This window comes from Heptranchias perlo, chromosome 5 (assembly GCF_035084215.1).
Source record: "Heptranchias perlo isolate sHepPer1 chromosome 5, sHepPer1.hap1, whole genome shotgun sequence".
NCBI classification, from domain to species: domain Eukaryota; kingdom Metazoa; phylum Chordata; class Chondrichthyes; order Hexanchiformes; family Hexanchidae; genus Heptranchias; species Heptranchias perlo.
The window spans coordinates 122,411,526-122,437,892 of NC_090329.1; positions in this window are offsets into that span (position 1 = coordinate 122,411,526).

Sequence of the window (26,367 nt, forward strand, 5' to 3'; positions counted from 1 at the left end):
CCTGCCACCAGGGTCTGCTCATGCTCACTCGTGCGCGGTGACTCACCAAGTGCTACCCCAACAAGTTGGCGAGGGGGACCCACCGACGTGCGTGTCTCTGCGCTGGTGGATGGTTGGCTCTGATGTGACGATGCACCCTCAGAGACCGCCATGTCCTCTGAGGAATCGCCCTCCACGATCGCTTCACACAAAGACGGACCTGCAAGAGAACAGAGGGCACTTTGAGGCATGTGGACCAACTTGACAGTGCGCCTGATGGCAGGTGATGATACGGTAACTCGCGATCATGGGTGTTGAGTGTCAGCTTTCCCTTACCAGCCGTTTCGGCAGCGACACACTCGCCATCGGCCACCGACAGGCAATGTCGCGTGCGGGCGAGGTCGAGCGCCTCCACCTCTGCGTCGGTGAGCTCCACCACTTGCGGCGGCCCACCTCCGGTGCGTGCCCTTTCCCTATTGTTCTTGCTTCTCTTCTCCTGTGAAGGCAAAACACAGATGTGTGAGTGGGTGCGTATTGCATCGTGAGACGCATCGAGCATCGGTGTGGTTGGGTTGAGCGTGGCGCGGATGGATGGGAGGATGCGTGGGCCACGTGCCCATCCCATTGCATGGGGATTGGGGTGTGTGGTAGTGTTCGGGTGGGGTCAGGGACGGTGGGTACTTGCGTGCACGGCGAGGATGGTGAATGAGTGGCTGTGAGGATTGCTGATGGAGCGCAGTGGTGGCTGTGCAGGAGGGGTTGTGATCTGTTTGGCGTGATGGTGGGGACGGGATGTGGGAGGGTGCGTTGGTGTACTCACCTTGCCAGACCTAGTCAGGTCATTGAAGCGCTTGCGGCACTGCTCCCAAGTCCTTGGGGTGTTGCCCCTGCTGCTCACCTCCGCCGCCACCTCTGCCCATGCCTTCCTGGTTGCGGCGGCAGGGAACTTGCGTCCATCTTCTGGGAAGAGCGTTTCCCTCCTCCTCCTCACGCCCTCCAGCATCAGCTGCAGTGCCAGGTCTGAAAAACGGGGCGCAGCCTTTCCCCTTTGTTGAGCCATTCTCTCAAACCTCTTGCTTGCAGCAGGAGGGGCTTTGGGAGACTGCCCCTTTAACTGGAGCTCCTACATCGCGTCGACGGTACTGCGCATGCGCAGCCGGCCGGCACGCAGCCGGGGAGCGGAGAACCCGGAAGCAGGGCTTAATCAGGTCAATTATCCCGCGATCGCGTGGGGGACGCACGCAATTAGCCGTCCGCGTTTTCCACGCTCCCGGAGGACCACCCGCTGGGAACCCGCAGGCCTGCTAAATTCGGGCCCCTGGAGTGGGACTTGAATCCACGATCTTCCAACTCAAAGGTGAAGGTGCTACCAACTGAGCAGGCATCCAAACTGAATGCCTGCATATTTCAGTGATACAGTCGACTTCTGTAGCTTTCCTTTGCTGGCAGTTTTTTTTGTTGTGAATGCATATTGTACAGAGGGAAGGTAGAGCAGACACTTTCTGTGATTTTTCTGCTTGGAAGGTGTGCAAGGAGTGTGCCATAATGATTGTGAGGAAACCGCAAACTACACACGTTATAGCAAAGGTTGATGTATATCAGAGAATTTACAGTGCGGGGGCTGATATACCATCCTCATATCAAGATTGCTATATCACCCATTATTAGATCACTACATTTTCAACGCTGCAATTGGTTCAGTTGCAAAATAAGAGGACTCCAAGTTCCGTTTACAAAGCTCCACTGCCTGAACAAGATCCCTTGCTGTCATCAGCTCCTCAAGTGGAACCCATTGAGGTTTACAGCATTGCCCCACACTCTCCCATAGCCCTGTATCAATCCAAAACTAATCTCACTGCCCCACACTCTCCCATAGCCCTGTATCAATCCAAAACTAATCTCACTGTCCCACACTCTCCCATAGCCCTGTATCAATCCAAAACTAATCTCACTGCCCCACACTCTCCCATAGCCCTGTATCAATCCAAAACTAATCTCACTGTCCCACACTCTCCCCATAGCCCTGTATCAATCCAAAACTAATCTCACTGTCCCACACTCTCCCATAGCCCTGTATCAATCCAAAACTAATCTCACTGTCCCACACTCTCCCTATAGCCCTGTATCAATCCAAAACTAATCTCACTGTCCCACACTCTCCCATAGCCCTGTATCAATCCAAAACTAATCTCACTGCCCCACTCTCTCCCCATAGCCCCTGTATCAATCCAAAACTAATCTCACTGTCCCACACTCTCCCATAGCCCTGTATCAATCCAAAACTAATCTCACTGTCCCACACTCTCCCATAGCCCTGTATCAATCCAAAACTAATCTCACTGCCCCACTCTCTCCCCATAGCCCCTGTATCAATCCAAAACTAATCTCACTGTCCCACACTCTCCCATAGCCCTGTATCAATCCAAAACTAATCTCACTGCCCCACTCTCTCCCCATAGCCCCTGTATCAATCCAAAACTAATCTCACTGTCCCACACTCTCTCCATAGCCCTGCACCTTACTCTGCTTCATATATGTATCCAATTGTCCTTTAAAAGATTCAATGGTCTCTGCCTCAACTACTCCCTATGCAAAGCACCTCAAGCCCTGACAACCCACTGCATAAAAGAAATTTCCCTGAATATCTCTCCTCACTCTGTTAGTGATCGCTTTCAATTGACGACCTCTAACTCCCAACCAGAGAGCATGGTCTTTCCCTATTCAACCAGCAAAACCCTTCTCAATTTAAAAAAATCTCCTCGTATCCTTCTCTGCTCCAGTGGAAACAGTCCCAATATCCCAAGTCTAGTTCCACTTAATCCCACCAGAACATCAAGTTCCTCATCTTCATTTTCAGATTCTTGCATGGCTTCACCCCACCTTGCCTGAGGAGTGTTCTCCGGTAATGTATCCGGTCTGCTCCCTTCACTCTACTTTTGTCACTAAAGCCTCTTCTCTTGGGAACTCTTCCTCCGAAACCTTTCCACATGGCTACATCCTTCACTTCAAAAATTCTTCAAATCTCTCTCCTACCGTTCGTTCAGTTCCCCCCTTCTACTCTTTCTCGCCAGCTGGTCATTTAAAAAAAAAAATTCATTCACGAGATACGAGATTCAAAGCCAGCATTTAAAATTCTTATCCCATTTTTCAAATCCCTCCCTGGCCTCGCCCCTCCCTATCTCTGTAACCTCCGACAGCCCGACAACCCTCTGAGATCTCTGCACTCCTCCAATTCTGGCCTCTTGCGCATCCCCGATTTTCATTGCTTCACCAGCATCAGCTGCCTAGGCCCCAAGATCTGGAATTCCCTCATTGAACCTCTCTGTCTCTCAACCTCTCTCTCCTCCTTTTAAGACACTCCTTAAAACCCACCTCTTTAACCAAGCTTTTGGTCACCTGTCCGAATATCTCATGTGGCTCTGTGTCAAATTTTGTTTGATAATCGCTCCTGTGAAGCGCCTTGGGACGTTTTACTACGTTAAAGGTGCAATATAAATGCAAGTTGTTGTTCTTGTTATCCCAAGTTGCCCTTGAGAAGGTGGTGATGAGCTGCCTTCTTGAGCCGCTGCAGTCCGTGTGGTGAAGATTCTCCCCCAGTGCTGTTAGGAAGGGAATTCCAGGATTTTGACCCAGCGACGATGAAAGAACAGCGATACATTTCCAAGTCGGGATGGTGTGTGACTTGGAGGGGAACGTGCAGGTGGTGTTGTTCCCATGTACCTGCTGCCCTTGTCCTCCCAGGTGGTGGAGGTGTTGGTTTGGGAGGTGCTGTCGAAGAATCTTCCTCTACTCTTCCTTAAGAAACAGGCTGAGGTGTTACTCTGCATGGTAGCTGCTATAAAATATGAGTTATTGTATTAGGCTGTGAGCATGGCCACTGATTTTTTTTTATTCGTTCATGGGATGTGGCGTCGCTGGCGAGGCCAGCATTTATTGCCCATCCCTAATTGCCCTTGAGAAGGTGGTGGTGAGCCGCCTTCTTGAACCGCTGCAGTCCGTGTGGTGAAGGTTCTCCCACAGTGCTGTTAGGAAGGGAGTTCCAGGATTTTGACCCAGTGACGATGAAGGAACGGCGATATATTTCCAAGTCGGGATGGTGTGTGACTTGGAGGGGAACGTGCAGGTGGGTTTGTTCCCATGTGCCTGCTGCCCTTGACCTTCTAGGTGGTAGAGGTCGCGGGTTTGGGAGGTGCTGTCGAAGAAGCCTTGGCAAGTTGCTGCAGTGCATCCTGTGGATGGTACACACTGCAGCCACAGTGCGCCGGTGGTGAAGGGAGTGAATGTTTAGGGTGGTGGATGGGGTGCCAATCAAGCGGGCTGCTTTGTCCTGGATGGTGTCGAGCTTCTTGAGTGTTGTTGGAGCTGTACTCATCCAGGCAAGTGGAGAGTATTCCAACACACTCCTGACTTGTGCCTTGTAGATGGTAGATGGCCAAAAGTTGTTTATTTCTGGACCCACAAAAAATACATTCAAAGGTTCCCGGTCTTTGAAGTTAGATCACAGACCGGCCATTTAAAGAGGGAGTCTCACCATCAACATAATTACATTTAAACAAACCGAGTGAGTATTGACACCTCTGTGTCAGCCAATGAGTTGGAGGCTGGGCGGGACTTACAGCAGTCCATGTTACAGTCTAATTACTGAGCAAACAGCAAACAGGGTCGATTTAAACACTCAACTACAGCAAACAGAACTCATGACTGAAACTACAGCAGAGACTCCTGATAAAAGCAGGATTATTTCTGCAGCAAAATGCAGTGAGCGGAGGATAGTCACACAATACAAATTATGTGCGTAAAATCATTCCCAGTCACTTACAGCCGTGCGGGCTCCAGGCGTTATTCACAGGGGGAATTACCCAATCATCTCCATTCTTTTAAAGAAGAAACCAAATAGATGAAATGCTCATTGTTAATGTGATTTTGCTGGTGAGTGTCTACCTCGGCAGAACCTTTCAATGCTTTTGTTTAAAGTGATGACATTGTCGGGGGGGGGGGGGCGGTGGAATTAGTAGCTTGAAGGAATTATTGAGGCCGACAGTGAGATGGAGGTCGATTAACCTGCACACAATTTGTAATGATGTGTACGGCAGAGCAACCAGGGTTAATCACTGCCTTTCTGATGTTGTTCCAGCTGCCTTCTGCTGTCAGGCTCAATAGATTCCTGCAATGAGCTCCTCCAACACCATCAACACTTGCTGTTAGAACAAAATAAAAACGATGTTGACAAAATAATAAGGATGGGAAGGTTAATCAGATTTATTTGTAATTTTCTTTTGCGTGTGCGCGAGAGATGATGGTGTTGGGAATTGGAACATTTCACTTATTCAAGCGTTGTCAGCATCAGACACTTGCAGATTAGATTTTTGAAGCGGGTTAGTTGCAGAGGAAAGCTCCCTCTCATTCTGTCCCAATAACGCCCAGCAGTCCCTACTGGCATTTTTCACTTGGAGTGAGATTGCCAACTGAGGGGCAAAATTCGACTGCACTGCCCCTGACATAGAATCATACAGCACAGAAGGAGGCCATTCAGCCCATCGTGCCTGTGCCAGCTCTTTGAAAGAGCTATCCAATCCATCCCAGGGTCAAGCCTCGGCCGTCGGGAGTTAAGATCAGGAAATAGTGCACAAGGGGCCTGTGCCCTTCTGTCCACGGATGGAGCATGCACGCAGGCAATCGGATAATTTTACCTTCATCGTTCCTGGGGGTTATTTACTTGGCTAAAATTTAAATAAAATTAAAGGGGACACTCAAAACCAGATCAACCTTCTGTTTCCGAAACCTGCTCAGAATCTCCGCCCACCTTACCAGAATTGGACTGCCAGCTCATAATCCGGATCAGACAGGAATAGTCTAATGCTGATACACTACTTCCTGTTGATACAGCCCTATTAATGCCAGAGAATTGGAGCAACTACTGATCACCTTACTGTTAATTAACACACTCTGCCCACGGCTAGGGGATGGGGATGGAGCCCTTTTGAAGATAACTATTGAATCTGCTTCCACCACCCTTACAGGAAGTGTATTTCAGATCAAAACAACCAATCTTTGAAGGTGGCAAGGCGAGTTGATAAGGCTCTTAAAAAAAAAAGCAGACAGGATCCTTGACCTTAGAAATAGAGGCATAGAGTACAAAAGCAAAGAAGTTATGCTAAACCTTTATAAATCTCTGGTTAGGCCTTAGCTGGAGTATTGTGTCCAATTCTGGGCACCACACTTTCGGAAGGATGTCAAGACCTTGGAGAGGGTGCAGAGGAGATTTACTAGAATGGTGCCAGGGATGAGGGACTTCAGTTATGTGGAGAAGCTGGGATTGTTCTCCTTAGAACAGAGAAGGTCAAGGGGAGATTTAATAGACGTGTTCAAAAGTATGAGGGATTTCAATACAGTAGATAGGGAGAAACTGTTTCCACTGGCAGAAGGGTCGGTAATCAGAGGACACAGATTTAAGGTAATTGGCAAAAGAACCAGAGGGGAGATGAGGAGAATTTTTTTTACGCAGCGAGTTGTTATGATCTGGAATGCACTGCCTGAAAGGGTGGTGGAAGCAGATTCAATAATAACTTTCAAAAGAAAATTGAATAAACACTTGAAGGGAAAATAATTGCAGGGCTATGAGGAAAGAGCAGGGGAGTGGGACTATTTGGATAGCTCTTTCAAAGACCCAGCACAGCACGATGGAACGAATGGCCTCCTTCTGTGCTGTAAGATTCTACTCAACAGTTCCTACAATAGAGGCTTTTCACCCCCACTGAAAGTCCATTCCATGTGTTGATCACATTTCATTCAAAGAACTTCCTGATATCAGTCCTAAATGTTTTACCTTTTGCTAGTTTATAGCAGCTGCCCCCTTGCCCTGGTGTCACGGTTTAACTTGAAGTGATGTTCTGGATTTCTAACTGTTTAACTAGCTCACATCTCTGTGAGGTCCCCCCTCAGCTGCTCCCTTTCATGGCTGATGCAAGAGGTCAGTCTCATGGCTCTTCTCTGCACCGCTCCCAGAGTTTGAGTGGAACATAGGAGCAAGGGTAGGCCATTCAACCCCTCGAGCCTGTTCCACCATCCAATTAAATCATGGCTCATCTGTACTTTAACCCTTAATACCCCTACCTAACAAAAATCGATCAATCTCAATTTTGAAAATTTCAATTGACCCCCCCCCCACCGGCCTGCCTCAACACCTTTTTGGGGGAGAGTGGCTCCCCTGACAAAGTTGTTTTAAGAAATATTAGAATGAGTTGCCTGTGTGGAGGTGGAAAATCTCACAGGTGAAGAGGTTGAATGTCTTTTTATTTTGGGGCTCAAATAGGGTTGCCAACTCTGGCTAGATGCATTCCTGGAGGTGTCATCACATGACTGCCCCGATCCTACGCTCCCCCCATTGGTTGCCCAATATGTCCATCCTCATGGCACATCACCTTCCCGTGCCAATCAAAGTGAACGGACTCTTCCTTACCCGATTGGATGATTCTTGACTGTCAATCAAACAGCTTTATATTCTCCATCTCCAACATTTTTAAAAGTAATAAACAAAAGTGTTGAAAGAAAATATTTTTAAATTTAATACCCCGATGACTTTCCTCCTGGGTTGCTCCCAGCAGTGTCCTGGAGATTAATCTTCAATTCCTGGAGACTTCAGGACAATCCTGGAAGGTTGGCAACTCTAGGCTCAAAGCCTACAGTCAATGTCTATAAAAAGACCCTGGACAAGTGGAATCATTTGAAGTGCTAGCACCAAGAGGGAACTCTCATGTGTGTCTAGAGCTCATTGAGGACCTCTCTTGGCAGGTATTTAGTAGTGCAACTTTAGACTGAAGGTGATCCTGAAGGAATCAATACTTTGAAATTATTTTATAACATTAGCCTAAGCATTGATACAAAATTCCATTCTCCAATATTTTAATGGAGGAGTAAACAGAATCGTTTTCCATTAAAATGGCAGACATAGGAACCTCATACAAAAACTCGGGGTAAATTTGCTCGCTATCTCTGGAGCACTTCCCGTGCTGGAACGTCATAGGAAACTTTTAGTGTGAGAAAAGTCAGGGGAAAGCTTGGAGGTCTGAGTGTGAAGTTGTGAGTTCTTCTTCTCTGGCTTGGTGCCATGCCCTGCTGCCCCGTGATACTGCTTGAGTGCTTATATTTCTGTACAAGCATTATAGATATTTTGCTAAAACATGCAATGAGGTTCTGAGAGAGTGGAGTGAAGGAGCCAAGCACTGTTGCTCACTTACCTGTCTGCTCCTGAAATGTCTTTTTAAAGGTTGCAAAGAAATTTCCAAGTAGTTCAGCTGCTTACATCGGTTTTACACCAGCTTTGCACCAATGCCTGCACCAATGAGAGTGCAAATACCCAGGAAACCAGGAAACTCGTGTGTACCTCCCTCTAGATGCCACTGGCAGACGCAACACTTTTTATAAAGGTGCAACAATAGTGTAAGTCACATCGAGGACATTCTAGGCCCCATAGTCTAATGTTGCACAGCCTAAACCTCCTAACACTGTCAGAGACTGAGCCGGTGTGTCCATTAACCTAATAGTCATGGCATCAGCCGTGGCTCAGTGGTTATCACTTTCACCTCTAAGTTAGAAGGTTGTGGGTTCAAGTCCCACTCCAGGTGACTTGAGTGTGTAAACTAGGCTGGCACTCCAGTGCAGTACTGAAGGGAGTGCTGTGTTGTTGGAGGTGCCGTCTTTCAGAGGAGACATTAAACCGAGGCCCGTCTCCCCTCTCAGTTGGACATAAAAGATCCCGCGGTACTATTTAAAGAAGAGCAGAGTAGTTTTCCCAGTGTCCTGGCCAACATTTATCCCTCAATCAAGATCACTATTTTCTGGTCATCTTTTTAATTTTTTATTCATTCCTGCAATATGGGCCTCGTTGGCAAGGCCAGCATTTATTGCCCATTCCTCCTTGCCCTTGAGAAGGTAGTAGTGGGCCTTTGTCTTGAACTACTGCAGTCCGTATGTTGAAGGAACTCCCACAATAATCTATGATGGCGCCGCAGTGTAGCACTGAGGGACGCTGCATTGTCGAGCTCAGCTGACATCACTAATCTAATTTCTGTTTGTGGGATTCTGCTGTGTGGAAAATGGTGGTCATGTTTATCAACATAGCAACAATCCTAGCCCTTCAAAGTAATTCATTGTTATCTGAAGCACTTCTGGGAGATGTTGTAAGACGCTATATGAATATAAGACTCTTATGTTGGACAATACAACTTTCAGGAGTAAGAAGACAGTAATCAAATTCAATTCAGTTTGGGCAAATGACTTGAGTGGTTTGTGTTTGTTATCTATAACCCAGTATTAGATGTATTAAATTATCTAACCATTGGCTACACTTCAAAAAAGTACTTCATTGGCTGTAAAGCACTTTGGGGCGCCCTGAAATCATGAAAGGCGCTACACAAATGCAAGTCTTTCATTTTTATTTCTTTCATTACTGACTTATTTATTTGATACATCTATAGGATAGTTAGGTTTTCTTCATACACTATTCCTTTTTTCAGGTGAATTCTGCAAAGCCATTGACAGTGATAGGCTATGTGATGAAAAGCCTCAAGCGATTGGAGGTTTGTCTATGTTTGACGTAGGACCTCCATTTCACAAGGTTATATAACTAAAGTTAACAACATTTCACCAGAGATTCTCAGCAGGTATCAAAGAGCAGCTTTCATCTCTGTGTAGCCCCTCGCTTTTCAGCAAACAAAGGGAGCGCTGTCACTTTAAACTCAGAGCCCTATCTCCCCAAAGTGTTGGTCATGAATAATTCAACTATTAAATAACTCAAGCCAAACCTTGTTTATTGGCAGACAAATCCTTCAGTGACTGGTATTTTACATAACAAAACATACACAATACCAGAAAGGCCCTAAGTTCCATCCATGGTCTGTGCTAAGTAAACTAATCTCATCTGGTGTGACAGTGGGGGTTCCATAATTGGCCTTTGTGACCTTAGGCTAGGAAGGGAAAATGAATAGACGCAATTGAAATACTAAAGAAAAGAAAGGACCTGCATTTATATAGTGCCTTTCATGACCGCAGGACATTTTACAGCCAATGAAACACTTAGTTACTCAATTTAAACACAAATAGATGGTGTTTCTCACTTAGGGCAGATGCATAGATTTACAATTGGTCTTGACTTCCCTGGACAGAGGCCCAGAAGAGTCAGACAGGTCCCCTACATCTGCTCTCCACTGAGTGATCTCCTAACGTGTCAGTCTTGGCTCAGTTTGTAGCACTCTCATCTCTAAGTCAGAAGGTTCAAGTCCCACTACAGAGACTTGAGCTCAAAATCTAGGCTGACACTCCAGTGCAGTACTGAGGGAGTGCTGCACTATCGAAGGTGTCCTATTTTGGATGAGACGTTAAACCGAGGCCCCATCTGTCCTCTCAGTTGGACATTGAAGATCCAATAACACTATCTCGAGGAAGAGCAGGGGAGGGTGTCCTGACCAATATTTATCCCTCAACCAAAACAAAGAAACAGATTATCTGGTTATTTATCTCATTGCTGTTTGTGGGATCTTGCTGTGTGCAAATTGGCTGCCGCATTTCCTACATTGCAACAGTGGCTATGCTTCAAAAGTATTTAATTGGCTGTAAAGTGCTTTGGGTCATCCTGAGGTAATGAAAGATGCTATATAAGTCCTTTTCTGACAGAGTGTGTGCATGTACCGATGTGTGAGGACATGATCAGGCTACACTGTGATGGCATCCCACAGTCAAACAGCCTGCCAGCAATCACTGCCTGGGCTCAACACACCCTGCCTGTGGAACATATCCTAGCACCAGTCTTGAGCAGAGGAGGGGAAGTGAAAAAGAAAGAAACATCTATATAATACACTACAAATCTTACATCTGCATGCACTTCCTACATCATCTTTTTCCATTATAGATTCCTGTGTCCACATCCACAATAGAAACTGTCTATGTAAACTTGTCACACTGTAATTACATCTTCCCACCCATGGAGGTGCTGTGATGCCTCAGTTTTGGATGTCTCAGTTCCTGAGCCGGTGCTGTAGAGAAACCCCTGTACTGTAACCAGTTCTACTCCGCTACGTCCCAAATTGCTATGGAGTAGATTTTGGTCGGGATCCGTTTTCAGGCTCAGGTTCGGCGCTGCGGAGACAGAGCTGCGGAGGCAACACACGCTTGAAGCAAGAGGCCCGAGCTGGTCAAGGGCAGCTTACTCGAGCGAAGTCCTCTGCCTCGGCTTGGACCTCCTGCCTCGCCAGCAACGGCCCTCAGGAAAGTCCCAAGGGAGAGGTTGAAGCGAGCTACGGTGGAGAGTGGGGGGGTGGTGAGGGGGCACGATCGCGACTCTTATGGAGTCGGAGGGAGGGGGAGAGGACTTCTGCTCCACAGGAACATTATTTTTCAAAGAAATCTTTTCTTCCATTGGCAGCTGTAGGGGCCGCTGAAAAATCTTGAACAGAGCAGGCCTGACACCTGCCCCTAATTTACATATTTAAGGGACCTAACACTTAAAAACAAAAGGGCCCCACAAATTTAGCAGTGGGACCAACAGCTGTGCAGATCGAGCGCTGGCCGCCCCACTGCTAAAGTAGAATGTTTTGTGCCTGTTGTACGCTTGAAAAATGAGTTCAACAGATATCAATTTCTACCTCAATAAGTCGCCATGAAAAAATAAGGATCGAATATATTACTTTAAAATGGGGACTGAATTACAGTTGCATGACCCGGTTCGAAATTCTTTTTTAATGAGCTACTGATAAAGCCGCATTTATTGCCCGTCCCTAGCTGTCCTGTTTTTATAACTAAGTGGCTTCAGAGGGAATGACAAGTTAGCCACATACTTTGGGTCTGGACTCACAGACCGGGAAGGGTGGCAGATTCCCTTCCCTGGAGGACGTTACTGAACCAGTTACATTTTTCTGATGCCAGACCAGAAATGACCAGATCTGTTGACTTCAGTTTCACAACCAGGGGACGCAGATTTAAGATAATTAGCAAACGAGCCAGTGGGGAGATGAGAATTTTTTTTTACGCGGCGAGTTGTTATGATCTGGAATGCACTGCCTGAAAGGGAGTTGGAACCAGATCCGATAGTAACTTTCAAAAGGGAATTGGATAAATACTGGAAAGGAAAAAATTGCAGGGCTTTGGGGAAAGAGCAGGTGGAGTGGGACTGATTGGGTAGCTCTTTCACAGAGCCGGCGCAGGCACGATGGGCCGAATGGCCTCATGTGCTGTGCCATTCTATGATTCAATGAACTTGCCATGGTGGGAATTGAACTCATGACATCTGGGTTGTTAGTCTGTCACTATAATCACTCAGCTGCCACGATTATGCCGTGCCCACTAGCCTCCTTTCCCCTGAAGACTACAGGCGGCCTTCACTCCCCGTGTGCAATGCCATGGGAGATCGGCTAGTATGTAATAAGTATTGGAATAGAAAGCCCGCGGAGTTTGATCGATCCCCCCACTCTGCCACATCAATGGAAACCGATGTTCCTCCGGGGTTTCCGCCAAAGTTACGCTGGGAGATCGGGGGAATTCCCGTAGAATTTCTACCCTGTCATATTCAAGTAAAATATCAGTCTTAAAGTTAAGATGTCTTTAATGCAAAAGCCAAAGGGCTCTGAGATAACGTCAGATGTAATTAATGTTGATTCCTTTCAGACCACGGTGTAGTTTCATTATTTTTCTGTATTTTTATAACCCTTATCTTTTTCTCCCCTATCTCATCTTTTCCCTGGAATCTCTGGTTTGAATCTCGGGCTTTAGTAACTTCTAACCATCCTCCCCCGTTTCACCGTCTGTTTTTCACGGCCGCTTCGGGTAAATTTTCCATCCGTGCGGAGCCCCGAATGCTGGGAGGGCACATCTGGAAATGATGGGCTCCTTCCACGTCCTCCCCGTCAAATCAAGGTTTTAATGGGTGGAGAATGGCGGGGGGGACTTGCAGTGGGTAAGACTCTGTACCGAGCGTGAGTGATCAACAACAACAAACAATGCACAAACGGCCACAGTCAGAGGAACACAGAGTCTGGATGAGGGAGTGGGAAGGACGGCCTAGAGGAGGTTGCAGAGATAGGAAGGGACGAGGCCATGAAGGGATTTGAACACGAGAATGTGAGATTTGAGGCATTCGGGGACTAATGTAGGCCAGAGAGGACAGGGAGAATGGGAGGCCCACCAGAAGAGCATTAGAATCGTTGAGTCTGGAGGTGACAAATGCACACACAAGGGTATCAGCAGCAGATGGGCTGAAACAGGGGGGGAGACAGGTGACGTTACAGATGTGGGAGCAAACGGTCTTTGCGATGGAAAGGATGTGGGGTCAGAAGCTCAGTTCGAAGTTGAAAATGACGCCGAGGTTTTAAACAATCTGGTTCAGCCTGAGACAGAGGCTGGGGAGAGGGATGGAATCGATGGCAAGGGGTATGGAGCTTGTGGCAGGGACTGAAGACAATGGCTTCAATCTTCCCAATGTTTACCTGGAGGAAACTGTGTTTGATAACACAGAAGCAGTGGAGGAGCTGGGAGAGGTGGCGGAGAGGTAAAACTAGGTGCCATCAGCACACATGTGCAAAGAGGGCTAGTGGAGGACTCTGGAGTAAAGGTGCGAGGTGGAAAGAATAGCCATTGCTGGGGATATAACCTGGCTACAATCGGAAAGGTAAAAATGGAACCAAGCGAGGTGCAGTCCCACTGAACGGCTCAATTGAGGAGAGGCTTTGGAGGAGAATGGTGTGGTCGACTGTGTCCAGAGCTGCAGAGAGGTTGAAGAGGACAAGGAGGGCTGATGTACTATGGTCACCATCAGATAGGATCTCATTTATGATTCTTATTAGGGCCAGTTCGATGTTGTGGCAGGTGCCGTAACCTGATTGGAGAGATTCAAACACGGGGTTAGAAAAATTCATAGAGTTTATACTATTATTTTGAACGGGTTATAATTTTTTTTGTAATGCATAATTGAAGAAAAAACTATAACCGTATTAAGGTTTTGAGGAACGTTATTTACATCAACATTCGGCAGCCCAGCCTCCATTTCTCTTGAGCAGTCCACCTCAAGCCGGTTGCCTAATTGCTACATTGCGAGATAGATTGTTAAGGGAATGTCTCCAAATTACATGGTCATGCTGATGTGTAACAATGACACCGACTGAAGTGTGTCATGCCAGCCATGCTCGTTTTTGGTCACCCGATGCATTAGGCCGAGCAGGACCTGGTGGGTCTTCTCCTGGGCCTGGCAAAAATCCACTATACATAGCTATGGGAAATGTAAAATCACCAAGGCAGCATCTCTGACTGCTTGCCCACATCTAGATTTGTTGTGTGTGCCTGAAAGAAAGACTTTCATTAACATAGTGCCTTTCACGACCTCAGGACATCCCAAAGTACTTTATAGCCTTTGCAGTACTTTTTGAAGTGTAGTCACTGTTGTAATGTAGGAAACGTAGCAGCCAATTTGCACACAGCAAACTGCAATGGGAGATAATGTCATCTGTTTCAGTGATGTTGATTGAGAGATGAATATTGGCCAGGGCACTGGGGAGAACTCCCCTGCTCTTCTCCTCCAGCCCTACAACCCTCCGAGATCTCTGCGCTCCTACAATATTGGCCTCTTGCGCATCCCCGATTTTAATCGCTCCACCATTGGCAGCCGTGCCTTCAGCTGCCAAGGCCCTAAGCTCTGGAATTCCCTCCCTAAACCTCTCAACCTCTCTTGCCTCCTTTAGACATTCCTTAAAATCTACCTCTTTGAACAAGCTTTTGGTCACCTGTCCTAATATCTCCTTATGTGGCTCGGTGTCAAATTTTGTCTGATTATGTTCCTGTGAAGCGTCTTGGGACGTTTTATTGCATTAAAGGTGCTATATAAATGCAAGTTGTTGTTGTTGTTGTTGTTGTTGACGTGGTGCCATGGGATCTTTCCCGTCCACCTGAGAGGGCAGACGGGGTCTTGGTTTAATATCTCATCTGATTTACAGTATTTGTAGATTATTTTTCCTCTCTTTTACCTCAACTATTTGTCTTCACTTGCCAGTTTCCCGGGCCATCTGCGCTATTTGTGGTTGAGAAGGCGCACAGCCTGCTCCAGGGCTTCCCGCTGTGTTGATCTCAAATGTGCCAACAGGATTCTCTCACCAGTCATTCCTCCCTTCCTGGCTTGAAGCCCTTGGCCTCTGACTGTTGGTTCGTCACATTGCTGTGACTGGGATTATTTGCATCTCAGCAAGTGTGGAGGATTGCAGCTGGGAGCTAGCTCTCTGCCCAATCTCGTCAGTCCTCGAATGTGTTGCACCAACACATGCGGCCTATTTAGATTCCAGCTTCAGATGCTCTCGTTCCCCTACCATTGCTCCTGTGCCTTGTCACAGCTGTAATAACCCGCTGGAAGCTGTTAAATAACACTTAAAGAGATAATAAAGCTGCAATATGTTACAGCGCAATGACACCCTCTGGAGTACCCCTGGCCTCTGGTATGCGGTACTACAGTGCGGATTGTGACCGCGATTTCCCCCCCTTGCCCTCCCCTCACCCCCACCCACCCCACCCCCCCAATCCCTGTGAGTTCCCAATCTTTTCAGAAGGATGACATTCAGTAGAGAATTCCAGGATATTGACCCAGTAATGATAGAATCATAGAAGTTACAACATGGAAACAGGCCCTTCGGCCCAACATGTCCATGTCGCCCAGTTTATACCACTAAACTAGTCCCAATTGCCTGCACTTGGCCCATATCCCTCTATACCCATCTTACCCATGTAACTGTCCAAATGCTTTTTAAAAGACAAAATTGTACCCGCCTCTACTACTGCCTCTGGCAGCTTGTTCCAGACACTCACCACACTTCGAGTGAAAAAATTGCCCCTCTGGACCCTTTTGTATCTCTCCCCTCTCACCTTAAATCTATGCCCCCTCGTTATAGACTCCCCTACCTTTGGGAAAAGATTTTGACTATCGACCTTATCTATGCCCCTCATTATTTTATAGACTTCTATAAGATCACCCCTTAACCTCCTACTCTCCAGGGAAAAAAGTCCCAGTCTGTCTAACCTCTCCCTGTAAGTCAAACCATCAAGCCCCGGTAGCATCCTAGTAAATCTTTTCTGCACTCTTTCTAGTTTAATAATATCCTTTCTATAATAGGGTGACCAGAACTGTACACAGTACTCCAAGTGTGGCCTCACCAATGCCCTGTACAACTTCAACAAGACATCCCAACTCCTGCATTCAATGTTCTGACCAATGAAACCAAGCATGCCGAATGCCTTCTTCACCACCCTATCCACCTGTGACTCCACTTTCAAGGAGCTATGAATCTGTACTCCTAGATCTCCTTGTTCTATAACTCTCCCCAACGCCCTACCATTAACGGAGTAGGTCCTGGCCCGATTCGATCTACCAAAATGCATCACCTCACATTTATCTAAATTAAACTCCATCTGCCATTCATCGGCCCACTGGCCCAATTGATCAAGATCCCGTTGCAATCCTAGATAACCTTCTTCACTGTCCACAATGCCACCAATCTTGGTGTCATCTGCAAACTTACTAACCATGCCTCCTAAATTCTCATCCAAATCATTAATATAAATAACAAATAACAGCGGACCCAGCACCGATCCCTGAGGCACACCGCTGGACACAGGCATCCAGTTTGAAAAACAACCCTCTACAACCACCCTCTGTCTTCTGTCGTCAAGCCAATTTTGTATCCAATTGGCTACCTCACCTTGGATCCCATGAGATTTAACCTTATGTAACAACCTACCATGCGGTACCTTGTCAAATGCTTTGCTGAAGTCCATGTAGACCACGTCTACTGCACAGCCCTCATCTATCTTCTTGGTTACCCCTTCAAAAAACTCAATCAAATTCGTGAGACATGATTTTCCTCTCACAAAACCATGCTGACTGTTCCTAATTAGTCCCTGCCTCTCCAAATGCCTGTAGATCCTGTCCCTCAGAATACCCTCTAACAACTTACCCACTACAGATGTCAGGCTCACCGGTCTGTAGTTCCCAGGCTTTTCCCTGCCGCCCTTCTTAAACAAAGGCACAACATTTGCTACCCTCCAATCTTCAGGCACCTCACCTGTAGCGGTGGATGATTCAAATATCTCTGCTAGGGGACCCGCAATTTCCTCCCTAACCTCCCATAACGTCCTGGGATACATTTCATCAGGTCCCGGAGATTTATCTACCTTGATGCGCGTTAAGACTTCCAGCACCTCCCTCTCTGTAATATGTACACTCCTCAAGACATCACTATTTATTTCCCCAAGTTCCCTAACATCCATGCCTTTCTCAACCGTAAATACCGATGTGAAATATTCATTCAGGATCTCACCCATTTCTTGTGGTTCCGCACATAGATGACCTTGTTGATCCTTAAGAGGCCCTACTCTCTCCCTAGTTACTCTTTTGCCCTTTATGTATTTGTAGAAGCTCTTTGGATTCACCTTTGCCTGATCTGCCAAAGCAATCTCATATCCCCTTTTTGCCCTCCTGATTTCTCTCTTAACTCTACTCCGGCAATCTCTATACTCTTCAAGGGATCCACTTGATCCCAGCTGCCTATGCATGTCATATGCCTCCTTCTTCTTTTTGACTAGTGCCTCAGAGATATATGGTCCAAGTGCCTTGTACTTCCACCAAAAAAAGGTGAAAGGATAAACCCAGCAACTACAGGCCAGTCGGTTTAACCTCGGTGGTGGGGAAACTTTTAGAAACAATAATCCGGGTCAGAATTAGTAGTCACGTGGATTGATTAGGGAAAGCCAACACGGATTTGTTAAAGGCAAATCATGTTTTACTAACTTGATAAGAGTTTTTTGATGAGGTAACAGAGAGGGTAGGTGGGGGCAATGCAGTTGATGTGGTATATATATTTTTTTATTCGTTCATGGGAAGTAGGCGTCGCTGGTAAGGCCAGCATTTATTGCCCATCCCCAATTGCCCTTGAGAAGGTGGTGGTGAGCCGCCGCCTTGAACCGTTGCAGTCCGTGTGGTGAAGGTTCTCCCACAGTGTTAGGTAGGGAGTTCCAGGATTTTGACCCAGCGACGATGAAGAAATGCCAATATATTTCCAAGTCGGGATGGTGTGTGACTTGAAGGGGAACGTGCAGGTGGTGTTGTACCCATGTGCCTGCTGCCCTTGTCCTTCTAGGTGGTAGAGGTCGCAGGTTTGGGAGTTGCTGTTGAAGAAGCCTTGGTGAGTTGCTGCAGTTCATCCTGTGGATGATACACACTGCAGCCTTTGTGCGCTGGTGGTGAAGGGAGTGAATGTTTCGGGTAGTGGATGGGGTGCCAATCAAGGCCTTTGTCCTGGATGGTGTCGAGCTTTTTGAGTGTTGTTGGAGCTACACTCATCCAGGCAAATGGAGAGTATTCCATTACACTCATGACTTGTGTCTTGTAGATGGTGGAAAGGCTTTAGGGAGTCAGGAGGTGAGTCACTCGCCGCAGAATACCCAGCCTCTGACCTTCTCTTGTAGCCACAGTATTTATGTGGCTAGTTCAGTTAAGTTTCTGGTCAATGGTGACCCCCCAGGATGTTGATGGTGGGGGATTCGGCGATGGTAATGCCGTTGAATGTCAAGGGCAGGTGATTAGACTCTCTTTTGTTGGAGTTGGTCATTGCCTGGCACTTATCTGGCGTGAATGTTACTTGCCACTTATCAGCCCAAGCCTGGATGTTGTCCAGATCTTGCTGCATGCGGGCACGGACTGCTTCATTATCTGAGGAGTTGTGAATGGAACTGAACACTGTGCAATCATCAGCGAACATCCCAATTTTGACTTTATGATGGAGGGAAGGTCATTGATGAAGCAGCTAAAGATGGATGGACCTAGGACAATGCCCTGAGGAACTCCTGCACTAATGTCCTGGGGCTGAGATGATTGGCCTCCAACAACCACTACCATCTTCTTTTGTGCTAGGTATGACTCCAGTCACTGGAGAGTTTTCCCCCCCGATTCCCATTGACTTCAATTTTACTAGGGCTCCTTGGTGCCACACTCTGTCAAATGCTGCCTTGATGTCAAGTGCAGTCTTTCTCACCTCACCTCTAGAATTCAGCTCTTTTGTCCATGTTTGGACCAAGGCTGTAATGAGGTCTGGAGCCGAGTGGTCCTGGCGGAACCCAAACTGAGCATCGGTGAGCAGGTTAATGGTGGGTAAGAGCCGCTTGATAGCATTGTCACTTTATGGACTTTCAAAAGGCGTTTGATAAAATGCCGCATAATAAGATTGAAGCCCATGGAATAAAAGGGCCTGTAGCAGCATGGATACAGAATTGGCTAAGTAACAGGAAACAGAGAGTAGTGGTGAATGGTTGTTTATCGGACTGGAGGGAGGTGTACAGTGGTGTTCCCCATGGGTTGGTGCTGGGACCACTGCTTTTCTTGATATATATTAATGACTTGGACTTGGGTGTACAGGGCACAATTTTGAAATTTGCAGATGACACAAAACTTGGAAGTGTAGTGAACAGTGAGGAGGTTAGTAATAGACTTCAAGAAGATATAGACAGGCTGGTGGAATGGGCGGACAGGTAGCAGATGAAATTTAAAACCGAAAAATGCAAGGTGATACATTTTGGTAGGAAGAATGAGGAGAGACAATATAAACTAAGGGAACAATTCTAAAAGAGTGATCTGGGGGTATATGTACGCAAATTGTTGAAGATGGCAGGGCAGGTTGAGAAAGCAGTTAAAAAAGCATACGGGATCCTGGGCTTTATATATAGAGGCGTAGAGTACAAAAGTATGGAAGTCATGATGAACCTTTATAAAACACTGGTTCGGCCACAGCTGGAGTATTGTGTCCAGTTCTGGGCACCGCACTTTAGGAAAGTCTTTGAGAAAGTACAGAAGAGATTTACTAGAATGATTCCAGGGATGAGGGACTTTAGTAACGTGGATAGACTGGAGAAGCTGGGGTTGTTCTCCTTGGAACAGAGACAGTTGCAAGGAGATTTGATAGAGGTATTCAAAATCATGAAGGGTCTAGACAGAGTAGATAGAAAGAAACTGTTCCCATTGGCGGAAGGGTCAAGAACCAGAGGACATACGAACATATGGATTAAGAGCAGGAGTAGGCCATTAAGCCTCTTGAGCCTGCTCTGTCATTTGATAAGATCATGGCTGATCTGATTGTGACCTCAACCCTACTTTCCCATCTACCTACTATAACCTTTGACTCCGTTGTTAATCAGGAATCTATCTAACTCAGCCTTAAAAATATTCAATGACCCTGCCTCCACCACTCTCTGGGGAAGGGAGTTCCACAGACTCATGACCCTCTGAGAGAAAAAAATTCTCCTCATTTCCATCTTAAATGGGAGACCTCTTATATTTAAACTGTGTCCCCTAGTTCTAGTCTTTCTCACAAGGGGAAACATCCTCTCAGCATCTACCCCTTCAAGTCCCCTCAAAATCTTATATGTTTCAATAAGATCACCTCTGATTCTTCTAAACTCCAATGTATGCAGGCCCAACTTGTCCAACCTTTCCTCATCCCAGGAATTAGTCGAGTGAACCTTCTCTGAACCGCCTCTAAAGCAATTATATCCTTTCTTAAATAAGGAGACCAAAACTGCACACAGTATTCCAGATGTGGTCTCACCAATGCCCTGTATAACTGTAGCAAAACATCTCTACTTTTGTATTCCATTCCCCTTGCAATAAATTACAACATTCCATTTGCCTTCCTAATCACTTGCTGTACCTGCATACTAACTTTTTTGATTCATGTACTAGGACACCCAGATCCCTCTAGACCTCAGAGTTCTGCAATCTCTCTCCATTTAAATAATATGCTGCTTTTCTATTCCTCATGCCAAAGTAGACAAGTTCACATTTTCCCACATTATACTCCATCTGCCAAATTTTTGCTCACTCACTTAACCTATCTATATCCCTTTGCAGACTCCTTATGTCCTCTTCACTTACTTTCCTACCTACCTTTGTGTCATCAGCAAATTTAGCAACCATACATTCGGTCCTTTCATTGAAGTCATTGATATAGATTGTAAATAGTTGAGGCCCAAACACTGATCCCTGTGGCACTCCATTTGTTACATCTTGAAACCTCAAAATGACCCATTTATGCCTACTCTCTGTTTCCTGTTAGCTAACCAATCCTTTATCCATGCTAATGTGTTACCCCCCTACACCATGAGCTCTTGTTTTGAAATAGATTTAAGGTGATTGGCAAAACAGCCAAAGGTGACATGAGGAAAAAACATTTTTACGCAGCGTGTGGTTAGGATCTGGAATGCACTGCCCAAGGGGTGATGGAGGCTGCTTCAATCATGGCCTTCAAAAGGGAACAGGATAAATACTTGAAAGGAAAAAAATTTGCAAGGCTACGGGGATAGGGCGGAGGAGTGGGACTAGCTGGATTGCTCTTACATAGAGCCAGCACGGACTCAATGGGCCGAATAGCTCCTTCCGTGCCGTAACCTTTCTACGATTCCATGATTTTAAGTCTGGATGGTGTGTGACTTGAAGGTCATGGTACTCCCACGACATTGCTGCTCTTGTCCTTCTCGGGGGTAGAGGAAGCAAGGGAGGGAGGTGTTGCCAAAGTAACCATGGTGAGTTAGCGCAGTGCCTCCTGTAGATCATACATATTGCAGCCACAGTTCACCAGTAATGGCAGGAGTGGATATTGAGTCCAGCGGCAGGGAAACTAATCAAGTGAACTGCTCTGTCCTGGATGGTGTGGAGCTTCTTGAGTGTTGCTGCGGCTGTACCCATCCAGGTGAGTGGTGAATATTCCACCATACTTCTGACATAAGGCTTGTCGAAGGTGGAGAGGCTTTGAGGGGTCAGGAGGTGAGCTACTCGTTGCAGTGTACCCTGTCTTTGTCCTGCTCTTGTAGCCATGGTGTTGATGTGGTTAAATCGCTGGTGACCCCTCAGCTGCTGTTAATGGTAGACTCGGCAATGGTTGTGCCATTGTAGGCCAAAGGAAAATGATTGGGTAATCTCTAGAGATAGTCATTTCCTGGCACCTGTCAGCCCAAGCCTGGATGTTGTTCAACTCCCGCTGCAGACGGGCATGGACTGCTTCATTATCGGGGGAGTTGTGAATGGAGTTGAACACAGTAAAATTGTCAGTGAAAAGCCCCACTCCTGATCTTATAGCAGTGGGAAAGTTATTGAAGAAGCAGCTAAAGGGCTGAGGACGTTTTCCTGAGGAACTCCTGCAGTGATGTTCTGAGGCGGCAATGATTGGCCTCAAGCAAACACAATCATCTTCCTTTGTGTTAAGTATGACTCCTGCCACCGGAGGGTTTTCTCTTTGACCCCCATTGGCTTTAGTTTTGCTCCCTGTTGCCAAATTCAGCTGCATGTTGCCTAGATGCCGAGGGCAGCTACTCTCATCTCTGCTCTGGTATTCAGCTCTTGCGTCCATGTCTGAATCTGGGCTGTAATGAGGTCTGGAGCTGAATCATTCTGGCGGAACTTGAACTGAGCATCAATGAGCAGGTTATTGGCAAATCCATTAGATATCACTTGATGGTACTGTTGATGATTCCTTCCATCACTTTACTGATGATTGGGATGAGGCTGATAGGGTAGTGATTGGTAATTTCCTTGACATTGTTTGACCTGAAGCCCTGAGATTTGGTGGGGTGCAGAGTCAATGTTGAGAATTCCCAGGGCCATTCTCACTTGATTGTATGCCACTCTGCCTCATCTCTGGTGGGTCTACCCTGTCTCTGGGATAGGAAATACCCAGGGGTGGTGATGGAGGAGCCTGGAATGTTGGTCAATTGATATAATTCTGTGAGTATGACTATGTCAGGCTGTTGCTTGACCAATCTGTGAGGCAGCTCTTTCAACTTGGGCAGCAGTTTCCAGATGTTAGTGAGGAGAACTTTGCAGGATTGACAGGACTGAGATTGCCTGAGTCTTGTTCTGAAACAATCCCTGGGTCTCGCCGATAGGTCTGTCTGTTGGAGGTGCTGTCTTTCGGATGAGACGTTAAAGCATGGCCCCGTCTGCGCTCTCAAGATCCCATAGCATTATTTGAAGAAGAGCAGGGGAGTTCTCCCTAGTGTCCTGGCCAATATTTATCCCTCAACCAACATCACTATTATCTGGCCAGTATTTCATAGCTGTTTGTGGGAACTTGCTGTGCGCAAATTGGCTGCCACTTTTCCTACATTACAACAGTGACTGCACTTCAAAAGTACTTCTTTGGCTGTAAAGCGATTTGGGACATGCTGAGGTCTTGAAAGGCACCCTATAAATAGAAGTCTTTCTTTCTTTTCAATTGGGGGTGTAATTTCTGAGTCCTTGCTGCTGGAGGGAGGGAGCCTCGCTTACCAGCAGTGGTAATTGAAAGTTCAGACGATTTATGAAATTTCTCATCCTTGTGTTCAAATCCCTCCATGGCCTCGCCCCTCCCTATCTCTGTATCCTCTTCCAGCCCTACAACCCACCAAGATATCTGCGTTCCTCCAACTCTGGCCTCTTGTGCATTCTATATTTCCTTCGTCCCACCATTGGCGGCCATGCCTTCAGCCATTTCGGCCCTAAGTTCTGGAATTACCTTCTCAAGTCTCTTTTTGTCTCTCCACTTCTCCCTCCTCCTTTAAGAGGCTGCTTAAAACCTACCTCTTTGACCAATCGTATAGTCACCTGACCTAATGTCTCCTTCTTTGCCTCAGTGTCAATTTTATTTGTCTGATTACACTCCTTGTGTTAAAGGCGCTATAGAAATGCAAGTTGTTGTTTTATGAGGCTCTCCATTGGCAATGTAAACTCGTAAAATGAGCTGCAATGTTTAGCTGTACTGGAAGGAGAAGGAGAGCAGAAAATTACCCTGGACTGAAACTACAATCTAAAGATGTGATATTAAAGGAGAATTTGACCTAATTAAAGATTTTTAAACGAGTCGAATTTATGACATGCCTCCCCTTTACGTTTTCCAGCACCAACTTGATAAATGATGATGTTTTAACCAGAACAAAAATATAATTTACTGTAGCGCCACGCTAAATATATGCTGGGATAGCTTAACTGTTTGACGTCCTAGACTTGAGATACCGGGAGGGTGAAATTTATCGAGGGCGAGTTTTCTCCCATTCTTCCACCGTAACTTCGACGGAAGAGCTGTGGAAACGCCCAGAACAATGGCGGTTTTACAGGGCTTCTGCTGATGATGTGGCAGACAAGCCGGAGAATCCTAGCAGGAAATTCACTCCCATAGGACTAGTTGCGAGGATGTGGCATCCACTTCATAGAATCATAGAAGCAAAGAAAATAGGAGCAAGAGTAGGCCATTCGGCCCTTCAGGTCTGCTCTGCCATTCAAAATGATCATGGCTGATTGTCTAACTCAGTACCCTGTTCCTGCTTTTTCCCCATATCCCTTGATCCCTTTAGCATTAAGAAATATATCTAACTCCTTCTTGAATACATCTAATGACTTGGCCTCCACTGCCTTCTGTGGTAGAGAATTCCACAGGTACACCACCCTCTGAGTGAAGAAATTTCTCCTCATCTCAGTTCGAACTGGTATACCCCGTATCCTGAGACTGTGACCCCTGGTTCTGGACTCCCCAGCCATCGGGAACATCCTCCCTGCATCTAGTCTGTCTAGTCCTGTTAGGATTGTATATGTTTCGATGAGATCACCTCTCATTCTTCTAAACTCGAGTGAATATAGGCCTAGTCGACCCAATCTCTGCCATCCCAGGAATCAGTCTGGTAAACCTTTGTTGCACTCCTTCCATGGCAAAGACATCCTTCCTCAGATAAGGAGACTAAAACTGCACACAATGCTCCAGATGTGGTCTCACCAAGGCCCTGTATAACTGCAGTAAGACATTCCTGCTCCTGTACTCATATCCTCTTGCAATGAAGGCCAACATACCATTCGCCTTCCCAACTGCTTGCTGCACCTGAATGCTCGCTTTCAGCGACTGGTGTACAAGGGCACCCAGGTCTTGTTGCACCTCCCCTTTTCCTAATCTATCACCATTCAGATAATAATCTGCCTTTCTGTTTTTACAACCAAAGTGGATAACCTCACATTTATCCACGTTATACTGCATCTGCCATGTTCTTGCCCACTCTCCCAACTTGTCTAAATCACATTGGAGCCTCTTTGCATCCTTCTCACAGCTCACATTCCACCCCAGCTTTGTGTCATCTGCAAACTTGGAAATGTTACATTTAGTTTCCTCATCCAAATCATTGATATATATTGTGAAAAGCTGGGGCCCAAGCACTGATCCCTGCGGTACCCCACTAGTCATGCCTGCCACCCGGAAAAAGACCCGTTTGTTCCTACTCTCTGTTTCCTGTCTGTCAACCAATTCTCAATCCATGCCAGTATATTCCCCCGAATCCCAGGTGCTTTAATTTTGCACACTAACCTCTTGTGTGGGACCTTATCAAAAGCCTTCTGCAAATCCAAATACACCACATCCACTGGTTCTCCCCTATCTATTCTACTAGTTACATCCTCAGAAAACTCCAGTAGATTTGTTAAGCATGATTTCCCTTTCATAAACCCATACTGACTTTGTCCAATCCCATTAATGCCCTCCAAGTGTTCTGTTATCACATCTTTTATAATAGACTCTAGCATTTTCCCCACTATTGATTTTAGGCTAACTGGTCTGTAATTCCCTGTGTTTTCTCTTACTCCTTTTTTAAATAGTGGGGTTACATTTGCCACCTTCCAATCTGTAGGAGCTGTTCCAGAGTCTATAGAATTTTGGAAGATGATCACCAATGCATCCACTATTTCCAGGGCCACTTCCTTTCGTACTCTGGGATGTAGATTATCAGGCCCTGGGGATTTGTCAGCCTTTAGCCCCGTTAATTTCCCTAGCACTTTTTTTTACTAATACTGGTTTCCTTCAGTTCATCCCTCTCACTAGACCCTTGGTTCCCTAACATTTTTGGCAGGTTAATTGTGTCCTCCTTTGTGAAGACAGAACCAAAGTATGTGTTTAATTGTTCTGCCATTTCTTTGTTCCCCATTATAATTTCCCACATTTCTGACTGTAAGGAACCTACATTTGTCTTCACTAATCTTTTTCTCTTGACATATTTATGGAAGCTTTTACAGTCAGTTTTATGTTCCCTGCTAGTTTACTCTCATACTCTTTTTTTCCCCCTCTTAATCAATCTCTTTGTTCTCCTTTGCTGAATTCTGAACTGCTCCCAATCCTTAGGCTTGCCACTTTTTCTGGCAATTTTATATGCCTTCTCTTTGGATCTAAAACTACCCCTAATTTCTTTTGTAAGCCACGGTTCAGCCACCTTTCCTGTTTTATTTTTGCGCCAGACAGGGATGAATAATTGTTGTAATTCCTGCACAAGTTCTTTAAATATTAGCCACCGTCATCCGTTTTAGTAAAGTTC